This window comes from Bufo gargarizans, chromosome 2 (genome assembly GCF_014858855.1).
Source record: "Bufo gargarizans isolate SCDJY-AF-19 chromosome 2, ASM1485885v1, whole genome shotgun sequence".
Lineage (NCBI taxonomy): Eukaryota > Metazoa > Chordata > Amphibia > Anura > Bufonidae > Bufo > Bufo gargarizans.
Window position 1 is genome coordinate 602,579,432 of NC_058081.1, and position 18,959 is coordinate 602,598,390.

The following is an 18,959-nucleotide window of genomic DNA, read 5'->3' on the forward strand; positions in this document are numbered from 1 at the left end:
CTGGGTTGTCTTCGGATTGGGAAAAGAAAATGTGTCAGTCCTGGATTGATAGAACAGTGGCTGAAGAATCGCCATCTTTTTATAAATGTCTCCAGGCATTAGTCAGATCAGAGGTTAATTCTACTGTCATCCAAAAAAGTCTTGGGGGAGAAAGATCCTAAAATGAGGCGCCATGAGTCTGTACAAGAACATTTATCATCTGACTCTGAGGAAGAGGAGATACACTTTTCTTTATTTGGACATTATGATGATTCATCTCTATCTTCCTCTGCAGATGGTGAGATTAGTGGTAGACCATGTTTTCCCATAGAAGATACGGAAAAACTCCTGAAAGCTGTACGCTCGACTATGGGCATTGAGGAGACAAAAGAGCCCTGGTCTATACAGGACATTATGTTTGGTGGTCTAGAATCCAGACACCACAGCACTTTCCCAGTTCACAAGAATGTTTCTGCCCTAATAAAAGGAGAATGGAGAAAGCCTAACAGGAAGGTTTACATCTCAGAAAATATTAAGAGTAAATACCCCTTTAAAGAAGAAGATTCTGCTACATGGAATAAGGCTCCCAGGATAGTTGTAGCGATCTCTAAAGTTTCAAGGAAGACGGCTCTTCCCTTTAATGATATGGGGATTTTGAAGGACCCATTAGATAGAAAAGCCGATACCTTTTTTAAAAGGGGCTTGGGAGGCATCCACTTCTTCCTTCAGACCAAGTATAGCCTCTACCTGTATGGCCCGGTCCCTTATAGTCTCGCTCTCTGAATTAGAAAATCAGCTAAAGAACAGATGCCCCAGGGAAGAGATCATTTATCATCCCTGCCAACAATTAAAAAGCGTCTGACTTCCTGGCAGATGCCTCTGCTGATTCTGTCAGATTGGAGGCCAAATCTGCCGCCTTGTCAAATTCGGCACAAAGAGCGCTTTGGTTAAACAATTGGGGCGGAGATCTCCCATCTGACAACAAACTATGTGGTGTCCCCTGTGAAGGGGAATACCTGTTCGGGTCAACTCTGGATGACTTATTAGATAAGGCTGCGGATAAAAAGAGAAAATTTCCGGGGTTCCAGAGCTCTTTCCCCTCTAAGAATAGGTTTAACCGTTCCTTTCGCCTCTTCAAAAGTAAGCAGGAATCAGATAAAAAGTCCAGGAAGGACAGGTTCCAGAACCAAAGGAGAGGTAGAAGTTATTTCTTCAATCAGTCCTTTGGAGATAAAAATAAACAGGATCAACAATGATGCCGGAAGTCAGGTGGGGGCAGATTAAAAAATTTCTCTGCAGCCTGGTCCCAGATTTTGTTAAGTTAGTGAATTCTAGACTCCATTCTCAATGGGTTAAAATTAAAATTCCATCTGGCTGCTCCAGTAAGATTCTGAATTAGAAAAGCTGAGGGCAAGGACCTCCAAGGTAGTATTTTCCGAAATACTACCTGTACCATGGGCCACACAAGAGAGGCAGCAGGAGATTAGGGAAATTAACAAGTGGCTCAAGAACTGGTGTAGGAAGGAGGGGTTTGGGTTCCTGGAGAACTGGGCCGACTTCTCTATCGGCTACAGGCTCTATCGTAGGGACGGGCTGCACCTCAATGGGGAAGGGGCATCTGTGTTGGGGAAGAAGATGGCTAGAAGGTTGGAGGAGTGTTTAAACTAGGGACTGGGGGGGAGGGTAATTATGTTATAGAATGGGAAGATAGTGCAGATAGAGACTGGGGGAGGAATGGAAGGAGGGACTAGAACAGTTCAGAAGGAAAGGTGTAGAGTAAAAAATATACATAAACCTCTCAAATGTATGTATATTAATGCCAGAAGCCTGACTAATAAAACTGGTTAACTGGAGTTAGTGATGTGTGAGGAGGACTATGACATAGTGGGAATAACTGAGACACGGCTGGATGATGGCTATGACAGTGGGAATAACTGAGACACGGCTGGATGATAGCTATGACAGTGGGGATAACTGAGACACGGCTGGATGATAGCTATGACAGTGGGGATAACTGAGACACGGCTGGATGATAGCTATGACAGTGGGGATAACTGAGACACGGCTGGATGATAGCTATGACAGTGGGGATAACTGAGACACGGCTGGATGATAGCTATGACAGTGGGAATAACTGAGACACGGCTGGATGATGGCTATGACAGTGGGAATAACTGAGACACGGCTGGATGATAGCTATGACAGTGGGGAATAACTGAGACATGGCTAGATGATAGCTATGACTGGGCAGTTAATGTACAAGGTTACAGTCTGTTTAGAAAGGATCGTCAAAACCGGAGAGGGGGGGGGGGGGGGTCTGCCTTTATGTAAAGTCCTGTCTAAAGCCCACAGTCCGAGAAGATATAAGTGAGGGACATGAACATGTGGAGTCACTGTGGGTAGAAATACATGGAGGCAAAAACAATAATAAATTACTAATAGGAGTTTACTATAAACCACCTAATATACCGGAGTCCACAGAAAATCTACTACTAAACGAGATAGACGAGGCGGCAAATCATAATGAGGTGGTTATTATGGGGGACTTCAACTACCCAGATATAGACTGGGAAACTGAGAGCTGTACATCTCATAAAGGAAACAGGTTCTTGGCAATAACCAAAGACAATTACGTCTCCCAACTGGTTCAGGACCCGACTAGAGGGACGGCCATACTGGACTTAGTATTAACCAATAGGCCTGACAGAACAACAGACGTGCAGGTCGGGGGACACCTGGGAAATAGTGACCACAAAGTAATAACCTTCCAATTATCATTCAAAAGAGTGTTTCTACAGGGAGGAACAAAAATACCAAACGTCAAAAAAGCTAAATTTAGCCAACTAACAAAGGCCATAGGCCTAACTAAATGGGACAAAGTCCTCACAAATAAAAATACAGCCACAAAATGGGATATCTTTAAAAGCATCCTAAAATCTCATTGTGAGAGGTACATACCGTATGGGAATAAAAGGTTAAGGAACAAAAAGAAACCAATGTGGATAAACAGAACTGTAAAGAAAGCAATAAATGACAAAAAGAAAGCATATAAAACACTAAAACAGGAGGGGAGCGAGGAAGCATTGAAAAACTATAGAACATGTAAAAAACTAATAAAAGCGGCCAAACTAGAGACTGAGAGATTAATTGCCAAAGAGAGTAAAACTAACCCTAAAATGTTCTTCAATTATATAAATGTTAAAAAGTATAAATCTGAAGGTGTCGGCCCGTTAAAGAGTAATGAGGGGGGAGTCGCAGAGAGCGACGAGGAGAAAGCAAAGCTGTTAAATATTTTTTTCTCCAATGTATTCACTGAGGAAAATAAATTGTCAGATGACATGCCGAATGTTGAAATAAATTCCCCATTAAAAGTGTCCTGTCTGACCCAGGAAGAAGTACATCAGCGACTTAAAAAGATTAAAATAGACAAATCGCCAGGACCGGATGGCATACACCCCCGTATCCTAAGGGAATTAAGTAATGTCATAGCCAGACCCTTATTTCTGATATTTGCAGATTCTATACTGACAGGGAATGTCCCACAGGATTGGCGCATGGCAAATGTGGTGCCAATATTCAAAAAGGGGCCAAAGACAGAGCCTGGAAACTATAGGCCGGTAAGTTTAACATCTGTTGTGGGTAAACTGTTTGAAGGTTTTCTGAGGGATGCTATATTAGAGCATCTCAATGGAAATAAGCAAATACCGCCATATCATCATGGCTTCATGAGGGATCGGTCATGTCAGACTAATGTAATCAGTTTCTATGAGGAGGTAAGTTCTAGACTTGACAGCGGCGAATCAATGGATGTCGTATATCTGGACTTCTCCAAAGCATTTGACACTGAACCACATAAAAGGTTAGTATATAAAATGAGAATGCTCGGACTGGGAGAAAACGTCTGTATGTGGGTAAGTAACTGGCTCAATGATAGAAAACAGAGGGTGGTTATTAATGGTACATACTCAGATTGGGTCACTGTCACTAGTGGGGTACCTCAGGGGTCAGTACTGGAGGGGTCACTGTCACTAGTGGGGTACCTCAGGGGTCAGTACTGGAGGGGTCACTGTCACTAGTGGGGTACCTCAGGGGTCAGTATTGGGCCCTATTCTCTTCAATATATTTATTAATGATCTTGTAGAAGGCTTGCATAGTAAAGTATCAATTTTTGCAGATGACACTAAACTGTGTAAAGTAATTAATACTGAAGAGGACAGTATACTGTGTATATATACACTACAGAGGATAGTATACTGTATATATATACTACAGAGGACAGTATACTGTGTGTGTGTGTGTATATATATATATATATATATATACTACAGAGGACAGTATACTGTGTGTGTGTGTGTGTGTATATATATATATATATATATATATACTACAGAGCGATCTGGATAGATTGGAGGCTTGGGCAGATAAGTGGCAGATGAGGTTTAACACTGACAAATGTAAAGTTATGCACATGGGAAGGAATAATGCAAGTCACCCGTACATACTAAATGGTAAAACACTCGGTAACACTGACATGGAAAAAGATCTAGGAATTTTAATAAACAGCAAACTAAGCTGCAAAAACCAGTGTCAGGCAGCTGCTGCCAAGGCCAATAAGATAATGGGTTGCATCAAAAGGGGCATAGATGCCCGTGATGAGAACATAGTCCTACCACTGTACACATCACTGGTCAGACCACACATGGAGGACTGTGTACAGTTCTGGGCTCCTGTAAACAAGGCAGACATAGCAGAGCTGGAGAGGGTCCAGAGGAGGGCAACTAAAGTAATAACTGGAATGGGGCAACTACAGTACCCTGAAAGATTATCAAAATTAGGGTTATTCACTTTAGAAAAAAGACGACTGAGAGGAGATCTAATTAATATGTATAAATATATCAGGGATCAGTACAGAGATCTATCCCATCATCTATTTATCCCCAGGACTGTGACTGTGACGAGGGGACATCCTCTGCGTCTGGAGGAAAGAAGGTTTGTACACAAACATAGAAGAGGATTCTTTACGGTAAGAGCAGTGAGACTATGGACTCTTTACTGTAAGAGCAGTGAGACTATGGACTCTATACTGTAAGAGCAGTGAGACTATGGACTCTTTACTGTAAGAGCAGTGAGACTATGGACTCTATACTGTAAGAGCAGTGAGACTATGGACTCTATACTGTAAGAGCAGTGAGACTATGGACTCTATACTGTAAGAGCAGTGAGACTATGGACTCTTTACGGTAAGAGCAGTGAGACTATGGACTCTTTACGGTAAGAGCAGTGAGACTATGGAGCTCTCTGCCTGAGGAGGTGGTGATGGTGAGTACAATAAAGGAATTCAGGAGGGGCCTGGATGTATTTCTGGAGTGTAATAATATTACAGGCTATAGCTACTAGAGAGGGGTCGGGGATCCAGGGAGTTATTCTGATTGCCTGATTGGAGTCGGGAAGGACTTTTTATTCCCCTAAAGTGAGGAAAATTGGCTTCTACCTCACAGGGTTTTTTTGCCTTCCTCCTGGATCAACTTGCAGGATAACAGGCCGAACTGGATGGACGAATGTCTTTTTTCTGCCTTATATACTATGTTACTAAAAGATCAAGTATCAGCTCTAGGAAATTCGGCCATGGAAAGCGAGGTTCTAAAATTTGTAGAAAAATCGATTTTATTCCCGGTAGCAGAGGAGGAAAAAGGCGAGGTATTTTATTCCCTCCGTTTTTAGTAAAAAATAAAAAAAAGGATGGTTCATTCAGAACTATAATAAACCTAAAGAGATTGAATCATTTTCTTCAGATCAAAAAGTTCTAAATGGAAACTATAAAATCGGTCATAAAGCTTCTTTCTCCTCGCTGCTTCATGGCAGTACTCGATCTCAAGGACGCATACTATCACGTTCCAATTTTTGCAGGGCATCAGAAATTCCTAAGAGTCGCAGTCAGAATAGGGGGTCAGTTACGGCATTTTTAGATTCAGTTCTTTGGCCTATCCATGGCTCCAAGAGTGTTTACGAAAATAATCGCAGAGATGGCGGCTCATATAAGGGAGAGGGATATTCTTTTCATACCATACCTGGATGATTTTCTGATTGTAGGAAAAACAGAAAATGCCTGTAAAAAAGCAGTAGCTGCGGTATCAGAGATCCTGAACAGATTAGGATGGATTTTAAATCAAGAAAAATCAAGACCGCATCCCACCAGAAGACAGTCTTTTCTGGGATTGATTTTAGATTCTTCTTGCCAGAGCTGTTTTTTGCCAGAAGAAAAAGTAATTCTCATCCACAAAAAAACTAGGCTCCTGATCAGAAATCCGGTGACCTCAATAAGGAAAGGGATGTCTATCCTTGGATCCCTCACATCTTGTATTCCAGCGGTAAGATGGGCACAACTCCACTCAAGGGCGCTCCAGTGGGAAATCCTGTCTCTTTCGGAGGAAAACAGCTCCCTAGATGTAAAAATAAGGATATCAGATCAGACTCTTCAAAGCTTGACATGGCTGGAGAGGGAAAATCTAATTCAGGGTGTTCCGTGGAAGCTTGAAGATCTGATTTGTCTGACTACGAACGCAAGTCCCTGGGGGTGGGGAGATCGCATTCAGGAGATCTCCCTTCAAGATTGTTGGGAAAGTATCCAAGAAAGAGGCTCCATCAACCTGAAGGAGCTGATGGCCGTGAGCCTAGCGATTAATTCTGGAGAAAAATTAGACCATTCTCGGTGGCGCTGGTGCAGTAAAGGACTCGATGCGCAATAAGTACCAATCAAGGTAATCTTTTTATTAAAGTTGGTCTACGCGTTTCGGGGGTAGAACATCCCCCTTCCTCAGGACAATAAAACTTATTACATTTAAAATACAGTGTTTCTAGTTCTTTTATGCACTCAGTTTGAGCGCAATGTGTGCAGGTCACATGGGCGGAGGGGAGGTCGGGGGAGTGAGTGTTTGTCTGGTCGCTAGGATACCCGACACTCCCCCAGGGGCAGGTGGCCAATCGTTTTTCTTTTTGGGTTGTTCTGGTGCCCTATAGTCCCTCCTCCTGGCGTGTCATAGGTGGTAGTTGTCCCGATTGGTCTAGCATCCGTGTGACGTCCCTGGGGCGGTGCTTGGATGACGTGGCTGGGGCCGCCCATCGATGATGTCAGTGGGCCGATCTTTCTGTGCGGCATCTGGATCGCATCAGAGGGAGAGGCGGTGCTCAGCTGACGTGTAAGTTCTGGGCTGCCGCTGGTTGGACCAGCGGCAGACCAGAAATAACACGTCAGCTGAGCACCGCCTCTCCCTCTGATGCGATCCAGATGCCGCACAGAAAGATCGGCCCACTGACATCATCGATGGGCGGCCCCAGCCACGTCATCCAAGCACCACCCCAGGGACGTCACACGGATGCTAGACCAATCGGGACAACTACCACCTATGACACGCCAGGAGGAGGGACTATAGGGCACCAGAACAACCCAAAAAGAAAAACGATTGGCCACCTGCCCCTGGGGGAGTGTCGGGTATCCTAGCGACCGGACAAACACTCACTCCCCCGGCCTCCCCTCCGCCCATGTGACCTGCACACATTGCGCTCAAACTGAGTGCATAAAAGAACTAGAAACACTGTATTTTAAATGTAATAAGTTTTATTGTCCTGAGGAAGGGGGGTGTTCTACCCCCGAAACGCGTAGACCAACTTTAATAAAAAGATTACCTTGATTGGTACTTCTTGAGCATCGAGTCCTTTACTGCACCAGCGCCACCGAGAATGGTCTAATTTTTCTCCACTTTTCTGCATAAACCTATCCTGACAACCGGACCACGGCAAGGGATACAGACCAGGGGCAGCAGACGCAGTTCTCTCCTTTCCCGCAAACTGGACAGGTAATCATCCAGCGAGGCTATTCGGAGGCGTTGTGACCATTCACAACCCCTTCTGGAAAGCATAACCAGTAACTTCTGTGTCTATACCGAGTGCTGTGAGGTTCTAGACAAGAGGCGCTGCCTCCTCTCTTTTCTCTTTTCCCTTTTATAGCGATGAATTCTGCTCTTCCAAGAATAAGAGGAAAAAAATCTAAGAATTATGATGGACAACAAGATGGTAGTCTCGTACCTAAACAAACGGGGGCACAAGGTGCAGAACTCTAATGCAGAAAGCCCACAGTATCCTCTTACTAGCAGAAAAAGAATGTGCGTCGATCTCAGCGGTACATATGAGGGGCGTGGAAAACAGACAGGCGGACTTTCTCAGTCGTCACCCTCTCTCTCAGGGCGAGTGGTCTCTAGACCTATCCATTTTCAAGAAGATAACACCCCTCTGGGGACAGCTGGACAAAGATCTGTCTGATTCCTTGATGCAGAAATGGAAATTTCCCCTGACCCTACGCCTTTCCTCCTCTTCCTTTGATTCCTCGTGTGTTATGGAAAATCAGGGAAGAAGGGGCGAGGGTTATCCTCATTGCTTCATTCTAGCCAAGAAAGTCTTGGTTCATGTGGCTCCTGATCATGTCAATCCTGGATCCATGGGTCCTTCCAGAGATCCGGGGTCAGTTGAGCCAAGGTTCAGTATTCTATCCAGACATAAAAAAATCTCCACTTAACTGCCTGGAACTCGAAAGGTACATGCTAGGGAGGAAGGGATTTTCCGATGCCTTGATTTTGACTCTTCTTAAGAGTAGGAAGAAAGTAACAGTAGCCATCTACGCCAGAGTGTGGCAGAAATTTTTTGATTTTGCGCATATCCAGATTAATGACATCCCATCTTCTGCTCCCATTTATCTAATATTGGAGTTCCTTCAGAAGGGTCTAGATCTGGGACTAGCAGGAAATACCTTAAAAGTACATGTCTCAGCTCTGTCGGCCCTTTTTAATCAGGACATTGCAGGATGCCCATGGGTATCTAGATTCTTTAGAGCAGTGGACAGATCCACCCCGATAGCTTCAGTTAGACCTCCGCTTTGGGATTTAGATGTAGTTTTAAAGGCTTTAACTCGTCCTCCATTTGAACCTATAGAATCCAGCTCCATAAAATGTCTCACCTTGAAGTTATGTCTCCTAATAGCTTTAACATCTGCTCGCAGGATTAATGAGATTCAGGCCATTTCCATGAATCCTCCTTATACCACAATTTTAGAGGACAAGGTTGTGATACGTCCAGATCCGACTTTTCTTCCAAAAGTTGTTTCCAAATTTTATAGATATTAGGAGAATATTCTTCCTACCCTGTTTAAAAACCCTGGGTCAGAAGAGAAATCCCTTCACTGCCTAGACGTCAGAAGGGCTTTGATTAACTATCTTTCTCGCACTAAAGATTGGCGCAAATCTTCTTCACTCTTTATTCTTTTTCAAGGAGTGAATAAGGGTTTTGCAGCCTCTAAAAGTTATATTGCTAGGTGGATTGTTTCAGCTATTTCCTTGTCTTGCCTGTCTTTGGGGGTTATCTCCTCCAGCGGTTTCTCAAGGCACACTCTACCAGGGCAGTGGCTACCTCCTGGGCGGAAAGATCCTCGGTTCCCATAGAGAATATTTGCAGAGCTGCCACCTGGTCTTCGCCTTCAACCTTTTTTAAGCACTATCGGCTTGATTTAAACTCCTCTCCTTCTGGGTCATCCTTTGGGGAAAAGGTGCTTCTTTCTACTCTCCCACCCTGAAATTTCCTCTGGTAATTCTCTCGTGGTGCTGTCATGGGCGAAGGGAAAAATGATGATTACTTACCGGTAATTAGATTTTCCAGAGCCCATGACAGCACCCTTATATTCCCTCTCTTTGGTTCTTTATGGATATCTTATGTTCACACGGGTGTAGCAAAAAAAAAAAATATAGAATCTTATTAAACTGAATTTATTATTGACTGTCTAACGTTATGTTGGTGGCCTTCCTCCGATGCTTGGATATCACACTGAGGAGAAGAGTGTACGTCCTTTTATTCTGCAGGTTTCCTGTCTGTGGGGGCGGATCCTCTCTCCTCTTGTGGTGCTGTCATGCGCTGTGGAAAATCGAATTAACGGTAAGTAATCATCATTTTCTGCCGTCAATCTTCTGTGTTTCTATTTTTGGTTGTCATGATAATTAGGCCCCCTGCACTGGGCTGTATCCATTGTGCGGTGTACAAACGGTGAAACTACAAAATACGGATGCAGCCCATGTGCCATCCGCCATTTTTTGTGATCGCATGAACTATGAGTCCACGTTTTGCAGACCAGTATAGGACATGTTCCCACTGTTTTGGGAATGAAAATACGGATGCTGCAAAGTGCACAGGTCGGCGACACACAGACCTGACTCATATTTCGCAGATCTGCAGTTTGCAGACTGTAAAACTTATATGGTTGTGTAAATGAGGCCTTAAAAGGGTTGAAAAGTATAACTGTGCAATGATAAGGTTTTATGGAGTTTAACCCCTTTCCGACCAGCGCTGTAAAATTACGGAGCTGTGAGAAGTGACTTCCCGACCAGTGCCATAGAACTCACTACATAAAGTGACACATCATATTTGCAAAAAATGGCCTGGGCAGGAAGGGGAAAACTGGCCTGGCGTAGAAAGGGTTAAATACAATGTACATGCTGTAATAATATTGTTTGCATTATTTTGTACTTTACACTTTCCTTCTGGTAGCGCCCCCTGCTGTTTATCCTTTTGGCTAAAATTCTGGTCCTGCATTCAGGGATGGACACATGCTCAGTATCTTCTCTGCTCCCTCCTCCTGTCAGTGCCGGTGCAGTCATCTCGTGGAGAAGCAGTGCAGACTCCTTTACTTCATCCCTACTTGTATATTCATGGAGGTATATAGCTGTATCTCTCTAGACAGTGGGGCTAGAGGGGAGGGGGGCATCTATTATGGGACTCGCTGGGGCTGTGTGTGAGGAAGAGGAAATCGGGAGAAGGGCCTAAAAAGAGCTGGCTGCAGCGCACTTCTGGGAGATGCAGGTGCTTGATAGTCACATGGGACGAGCTCCTGCCTCCCTTGGTAAAATAAAGAGACCAGAGCTGCAGAGGAGGGAGTAAAGAAGCGAACTAGGATGAAACTTACACTGGAGAGCAGCACTTTTTGCATAGTTGTACTCCAAATATTGGCATGCTTTACTCCCAGTTTTTCATTTTCCATGCAGATTTTTTTAGACAATGCACTGATTTTTACAGTATTTAACATAATTTATAACAGGATAAAGAATGTTAATGCTACAGAGACAGATGTGAGGGGTGATGATCAGTGTAAGGAGGACATTCCTACAGAGACAGATGTGAGGAGTGATGATCAGTGTTAGGAGGACATTCATACAGAGACACATGTGAGGGGTGATGACCAGTGTGAGGAGGACATTCCTACAGAGACAGATGTGAGGGGTGATGACCAGTATAAGGAGGACATTCCTACAGAGACAGATGTGAGGGGCGATGACCAGTGTAAGGAGGACATTCCTACAGAGACAGATGTGAGGGGTGATGAGAGATATAAGGAGGACATTCCTACAGAGACAGATGTGAGGGGTGATGACCAGTGTAAGGAGGACATTCCTACAGAGACAGATGTGAGGGGTGATGACCAGTGTAAGGAGGACATTCCTACAGAGACAGATGTGAGGGGTGATGACCAGTATAAGGAGGATATCCCTACAGAGACAGATGTGAGGGGTGATGACCAGTGTAAGGAGGACATTCCTACAGAGACAGATGTGAGGGGCGATGACCAGTGTAAGGAGGACATTCCTACAGAGACAGATGTGAGGGGTGATGAGAGATACGAGGAGGACATTCCTACAGAGACAGATGTGAGGGTTGATGAGAGATACGAGGAGGACATTCCTACAGAGACAGATGTGAGGGTTGATGAGAGATACGAGGAGGACATTCCTACAGAGACAGATGTGAGGGGTGATGAACAGTATAAGGAGGACATTCCTACAGATAAACGCCCAGGTGAGTAGTGACCACTAAATGAGGCAGAGATGAGTCTGTAACTGTAACTACCCTGAACTGGACTTCCCCTATAGCAGGCACCTTCCCCAGGTACTTGGTGTCCCCCAGTACTCAGATACCCCCAGGACTTGCAGTAGGACCAAACTGTGTAATACAGTCCTGATCAAAAGTTTAAGACCACTTGAAAAATGGAAAAAATCATATTTTACATTGTTGGATATTTAACAAGGTTCCAAGTAGAGCTTCAACATGCAACAAGAAGAAATGAGAGTGAGACCAAAAAAAATTTCAGCATTTAATTAATTGAAAATAACGATTAAACTGAAACAGGCTGTTTTTCAGCTGATCCAAATTTTAGGGCCACATGCTTTTAAAAGGCCAAATCTGTGCAAAGATGTGGATTCATATTCATTTTCTGTCAGGTAGTCACACGTTGTGATGGCAAAGGCAAAAAAACTCCCTTTTTTCTTTTTTTTAACTCGTTTTATATAGGATAACAAAACAAGTATGGCACACATATGACATCACAAGGACCCACGCAGGGTTAATCAGAAATGCAGAATCAATGCAATATAAAGGCCAAAATATCATGACATGTAACTGGAATGACATATATGGGTTATACACGACGGTTACTCAGCCAATGCAATTGTACGACGGGTCGATACAGCCTCAGTACATGCTCAAAAGGACCGCTAGTATTGGATGCTGCACCATTCACCAGGCATCTCCTTTACGTGACAGAAGAACCCCTAAGGGTCTCCAGCCACCGGGCGCGGAGTGTGCAGAGTGAGTGAAGATGAACACCAGTCCCTCCAAACCTTGTCAAATTTTTGCGGGCAACCCCTATGCTTGTAAACTATCTTCTCCATGGAGACCGCATTATTTACTAGCGAGAGTCATTGTCCCTTTGAGGGGGGAGAGTCTCCCATCCAGCGCAGGGCAATCGCCTTCCTAGCCAGAAACAGCGTTTTCTCCAAGAAGATTCTGTGATAATGCGACCAAGACTCCTCATCCACTATACCCAAGATGCACATCTTGGGACACAGTAACAGCGTCGGAGGGACCAGGGCCCTGAGAACCTCCAGTACCGATATCCAATACCGATGAATAATTGGACAATCCCAGATCATGTGCCAGAAATTAGCACCCTCCGTACTACATCTATGACACCTGAAATGATCCAACCTACCCATCTTATGAAGTCTAGAGGGAGTTAGATAGCTGTAATGTAGGATAAAAAGCTGTATCAGTCTGTTGTTAGAAGAAGGGGCTATTAGAGCCTCCTCCCATTCCTCAGATGTAAGAGAGGGTATGAGGATCTTCCATCTGGCCTCCACAGCCAGCGGGGTCGCCAGCATTCGACGATCTAGCAGATGAGTGTAGAGAGCTGATACTATCCCTCTAGGTCCCTGAGATCTCAGAACACCAATGACAGGATACTTAGATATGCACCTATTGTCACCTCGAAATTGGGCCTATAGTGCATGTCGCAGCTGGCATCAGAAACCTGTCTTGGATCTGCGTAAATGTGATCAACTGGCCTCCCTCATATATATCTCCCAGTATGCGAATCCCATATCTCCTCCAATCTGACACCCCTTCCAGTTGAGATAGATGGGGAAACATGCAGTTATCCCATATGGGGATCTCGCTAGGTAAATCCTTATATATGTTCAACTTGGACGCCTGCCATATCTGATGGGCTAATTTATGAATTGGAAGGGTGCACCTCTGTAAATGTCTAGAGCCTTCTAGTACGGGCCATAGCGTAGGGACTTGTAGGTGCTCGTGCAGATAGACTTCCGGATTGGGCCGTGGAGCCTCCGTGACCCAGCTTCTCAAAAAACGCAACTGACTGGCAATAAAGTATAAAAAGAAGTCAGGAAGGGCGGCACCCCCTTGCAGTTTTGACCTTTGAAGAACCGGAAGTGAGAGCTTCCTTCTGGCCTTACCCCAGACAAAAGCCGTGATCAGGGCATGAATGCGCTTAAAAAAAAAAACCCGGGGAATCGGGGTACAGGCATGAGACAACAGGTATAGACCCTTGGGTGGCAAAACCATTTTCACCACGTTTAATCTTCCCATAGCTGACAATGGGAGGGATTCCCACGTTTTAAATTTATCCTGAAACAGCAATTCCAGGGGCTCAATATTCAAAGTATAGGAAAGCTGCGGCACCCTATTGATCACCACCCCCAGGTATTTGAACCTATCGACTACTGGTAAATTATAGTGGCAATCTGGCCAATCGTGGTCCCATAGAGGCATGATAGCAGATTTGCCCCAATTTATGTGTAATCCAGAATATCGCCCAAAGGATGCAATGACTTCAACCGCTCTCGGGAGGGATGTTTCCGGATCAGACATAAACAGAATCAAATTATCCGCATACAGTCCTATTCTATCCTCCTTGTCCCCCGCCGTCACTCCTGTGTACATAGGATCCTGCCTAATTCTTATTGCCAGGTGTTCTATCGCTATTGCGAACAAAAGAGGCGAGAGTGGGCAGCCCTGTCTCGTACCCCTAAGTAAAGAAATCTTTTCGGAATATGAGCCATTGAGCTGAATACGTGCAGAAGGGCTGTTATAAAGTATACCCACCCATTTAATAAAATTGGGACCTAAGCCAAAGTTCCTCAGCACAGCTGTTAAAAAGGGCCATTCTAGAGAGTCAAAAGCTTTAGCCGTGTCTAGAGAGGCCAGTGCCCACCTTGCTTTTCCGGCAGCCCCCACCTGCGCAATCACCTGTGCTCTCCTGATGTTATCCGAAGTGGACCTCCCGGGCATAAAACCAGATTGATCAGAGTGTATCACCGACGTTACCACCTTATTTAATCTGTTGGCCAGAATCCTTGTCAGAATTTTATAGTCCAAGTTCAAAAGCGAAATTGGACGGTAAGATTCGCAGTCCAAAGGATCCTTGCCGGGTTTTAAAATCACAACAATGGAGGCGTCATACATCGATTCCGGCAGTGATCCGCCAGAGTGCGCAGCTTTGTATAGCTTCAGCAACTGAGGGCCCAAACTCTCCCTATATCTAGAGTACACTTCCACAGGAATGCCATCCGGACCCGGGGCCTTCCCTGATGGCAAATCCATAATAGCTTTCTCCACCTCCTCCAAAGTGATATCTCCCTCCATGATGCCCCTGTCCAGGTCGTTTAGTCTAGGGTAGGAAACTTCACTAAGATATGAATCTAATTCCTGCTCTGAATATGTAGAAACCGACCTATATAGATCCACATAAAAGCCATGGAGGCATGTTAATATACCTTGAACCGACTCCACTATGCGTCCATCAGTCTCTCTTAGGCGAAGAACTGGTGGAGCCATAGTGTTGGCACGTGCTATATGGGCAAGTAGCTTCCCTGCCTGATTGCCTGTCTCAAACGCCTGTTGCTCAAGGAAAAAAAGCTTTCTCTTGCTCTATTCTTCCAGATGCAACATGTACTGTCTACCTTTAGACATCCACTCCACTCTACGCTCCTCCGTGGGGGACTCGGTAAACTCCCTCTCCGCCACTTTACAGCTAGTATATAATTCCTCCTCCTTACGCTGTGCTTCTTCCTTAACATATGATATGGAGGACTTAAGGCAACCCCTAAGATACGCCTTTAAGGTTTCCCACAACAATAAGGGGTCAGTGGAGACGTCCTGTATCTCGAAAAACCCTTTCAGCTGGTCAGGGATTCTGTCGGTTAAGCCAAATAGGGTAAGCCAGAAAGGGTGAACACGCATTTTACTGCCCGAGCTTAGGGAGCTAGATGTCACCAACTCAACCAACACAGGGGCATGGTCAGAGGGCCCCTGGGGTCCAAAGCGAATGTCCACTAAATCAGTATATACCATGGAGTTGCCAAATAAATAGTCTATCCTTGATAAAGCACCCCTGGATGGTGTGAAGCAAGAATATTCCCTAGCATGTGGGTTCCTAGCCTTCCACATATCTATCCAACCCATCTCCTGAGATATCCTAGCAAGGGTCGTACAGTCCCCTCCCCACCCACCTCTGTCAGTCCTACCGCTAAATCTGTCCAAGTCCTCACTCATCACCTGATTGAAGTCCCCCATACATACAAATCGAGCAGTGGGATATTTAGTCACAAATCCCACAACTGCTTGCAGCAGGGAAAGAGATGCAGGCGGCGAGTTGTACAAATTGACAATCACATAGGGCACGCAGTCAATGTGGGCATATCTAAAAATGTACTGACCCCCTGGGTCCACTACCGAGTGGTGAATTTCACACCGAAGGCTTCTATGAAATAGCAATGCAACTCCTCTGGAATGCGAACTGCTAAATAGATGCTGAGCCCAGGTTTTTTTTAGCCTATTTCCCGTCTCCGGGATGAGATCGGTCTCCTGAAGCCCCAATATATGAGGATTAAAGGACCGGACCTGGGAAAACACTGCCATTCTCTTTTTAGGATCACCCAAACCTCTGACATTCCATGACATAACTCTCAAGGGGGCCATAATAACTCTATTGTGGCATCAAGGACACATACCCCCTCATACATTCCAATTATCGCAAGTTCATGCAACTGACCCCCCAGCGCATCATCCTCTCTGCAAGAGTACTGAATGAATTTAGCCATACTTGATACACGCAAACAGGAACATACAATAACACAGCATATAACAGTAACATAAACGACCTGAGTGTGTCAGGTACAGGACCAGCTATCCGAGTGGCCCTAAGCTCGGGGACCTGTATGGTGTAGATAGTTGTTAATACCACACAGGTAATGCTCCCCTCTTCATCACGTCCCGATTATGAAAACTGCCAACATTAACTCAAGAAAATGGAACACTTGTCGTCCACAGTTCAAGTCGTAGTTGTCCCTGAGAGTGAGCCTTCTCCTAAGACCAGCTAAGTGACACAGCCATTACACAACATGGCAGAAGGGCTCTATAACACACAATAAAGTCAGAGATTCTCAAGACAAGTCCTGCATGTGACAGACATGAGGGGACAAGTAATACTTGCTGTGCAGACGATAAGCAAATCAGCGCGGGGGAGGACGCGCAGCCATCCTCGAGGCCCACTCCTCGGCCTCCCTGGGGTCGCTGAAGAAGATGGTTTTGTCGCCATCTATCACTCTGAGGCGAGCTGGGTAGGCAATAGAGTACTGAAAATTTAGCTCACGGAGACGGCGTTTGACCGCCACAAACGTGGCCCTCTTCTTCTGGAGGTCCGCCAAGAAATCCGGGAAAAGGGAGACCCGTGCATTATCATGCCGTATATTTTGCTTGCTCCTAGCCTGGCTGAGAATAAGATTGCGGTCCCTCCAATTCAAAAGGCGCGCCAGTAGTGGTCTTGGGGGAGCTCCAGGTGGTGGTTGTCTGGCTGGGACACGATGGGCTCTCTCCACAGCATAAGCAGGAGTAAATGGCGCCTCAGGGAACTGCTCCTTGAACCAGATTTCCATGAACGCCGCCGGATCCCTGCCCTCGGCTTTCTCAGGTAGGCCCAGGATCCTCACATTATTGCGACGCAATCTATTTTCCAGATCGTCGCATTTCTGTTGCCACTGACCCACCACTCTCTCCATATCTTGCATCATCCCCTCCATCGGTCAGGTCTTCCAGGGCGGATACCCGGTCCTCAGTGGTCTTGACCCGATCCCGCAACTGCTGCATGTCATGGCGGAGCAGGCTGACATCCACCCTCATCTCCTCTAGCTTCCCGGTGAGCGAGGACTGGCATGACGAAATCGCCATCAGCAGCTGATCATAGGCGGCCTTGAGGGTGAATTCAGGCTCGGTAGGTTCCTCAGCTTCAGCTTGCTGAGCGGCCTGCCCACGGGTAACCGCCGCGTGCGATGGTGATGCGATCGCGGTGCCATTTTGGGCCTCAGACCTGGCAAACTCTTTCAGCTTCTCCGCTGCAGTTTGAGCTTTGTTGGGCCCCATCGCCGGTGTGCGGGGTCTCCTCTTGCGCTTACACACCGTCCAATCTGTGCCTGGAGTCGGCAGTTTGTCAGGATGGTGGAGGATTGCAGAGGGTAAGCGGAGCTGCACTTAAACTCGTGCGCTCATGCCGGCAGTTGGCCACGCCCCCCAACTCTCCCTTTTTTAACGTGGTCGGGTTGTTGAACTGCATAAGCAGGGTATCTCACAGCGCGCCATCGCTGCTGAGGTGGGACGCAGTAAGACAGTCATTTGGAATTTCTTAAATGATCCTGAGGGTTATGGAACAAAGTCAAGTGGAAGACCCAAAAAAAATTCATCAGCACTGAGCCGGAGGATCCAATTGGCTGTCCGTCAAGACACTAGACTATCCTCGACCTAAATGAAGGCCCTTACTGGTGCGGACTAAAGCCCCATAACCATCAGACGGCATCTGAGACTGAAGGGCTTCAAACACAAAAAACTTCTTCAAAGACTTTGTCTCCTTGAACGCCACAGAACTGCTCGTTTGGACTTTGCAAGAGAGCACCAAACATGAGAAATTCAAGAAAGTTTTATTCTCTGATGAGATTTTTTTTTACCTTGATGGTCCTGATGGTTTCCAACATTACTGGCATGACAAGCAGATCCCACTTGAGATGTTTTCTACACGCCACAGTGGAGGGGGCGCCATAATGGTCTGGGGTGCTTTTTCCTTCAGTGGAACAATGGAGATTCAGGAAGTGCAGGGGCGTCAAACGGCCGCTGGCTATGTCCAGATGTTGCAGAGAGCATTCCTCATGACTGAGGGCCCTCGTCTGTGTGGTAGCGACTGGGTTTTTCAACAGGACAACGCTACAGTAGACAATGTCTGCAGGACAAGGGACTTCTTCCAGGAGAATAACATCACTCTTTTGGCCCATCCTGCATGTTCTCCTGATCTAAATCCAATGGAGAACCTTTGGGGATGGATGAGAAGGGAAGTTTACAAAAATGGACAACAGTTCCAGACAGTAGATGGCCTTCGTGTGGCCGTCTTCACCACTTGGAGAAATGTTCCCACTCACCTCATGGAAACGCTTGCATCAAGCATGCCGAAACGAATTTTGGGAGTGATAAGCAAAAACGGCGGGGCTACTAATTACTAAGTTCATGTTTTGGCGGGGTTCAGTTTTTTTTTTTTTTTGTTTTTTTTAGGG

At 45.7% G+C, this 18,959-nt stretch overlaps 1 pseudogene; it reads left to right on the top strand.

Moving 5' to 3' along the window:
• The window catches only part of LOC122928763, a 32,386-nt pseudogene that overhangs the window by 8,510 nt on the left and 4,917 nt on the right, over window positions 1–18,959 (top strand).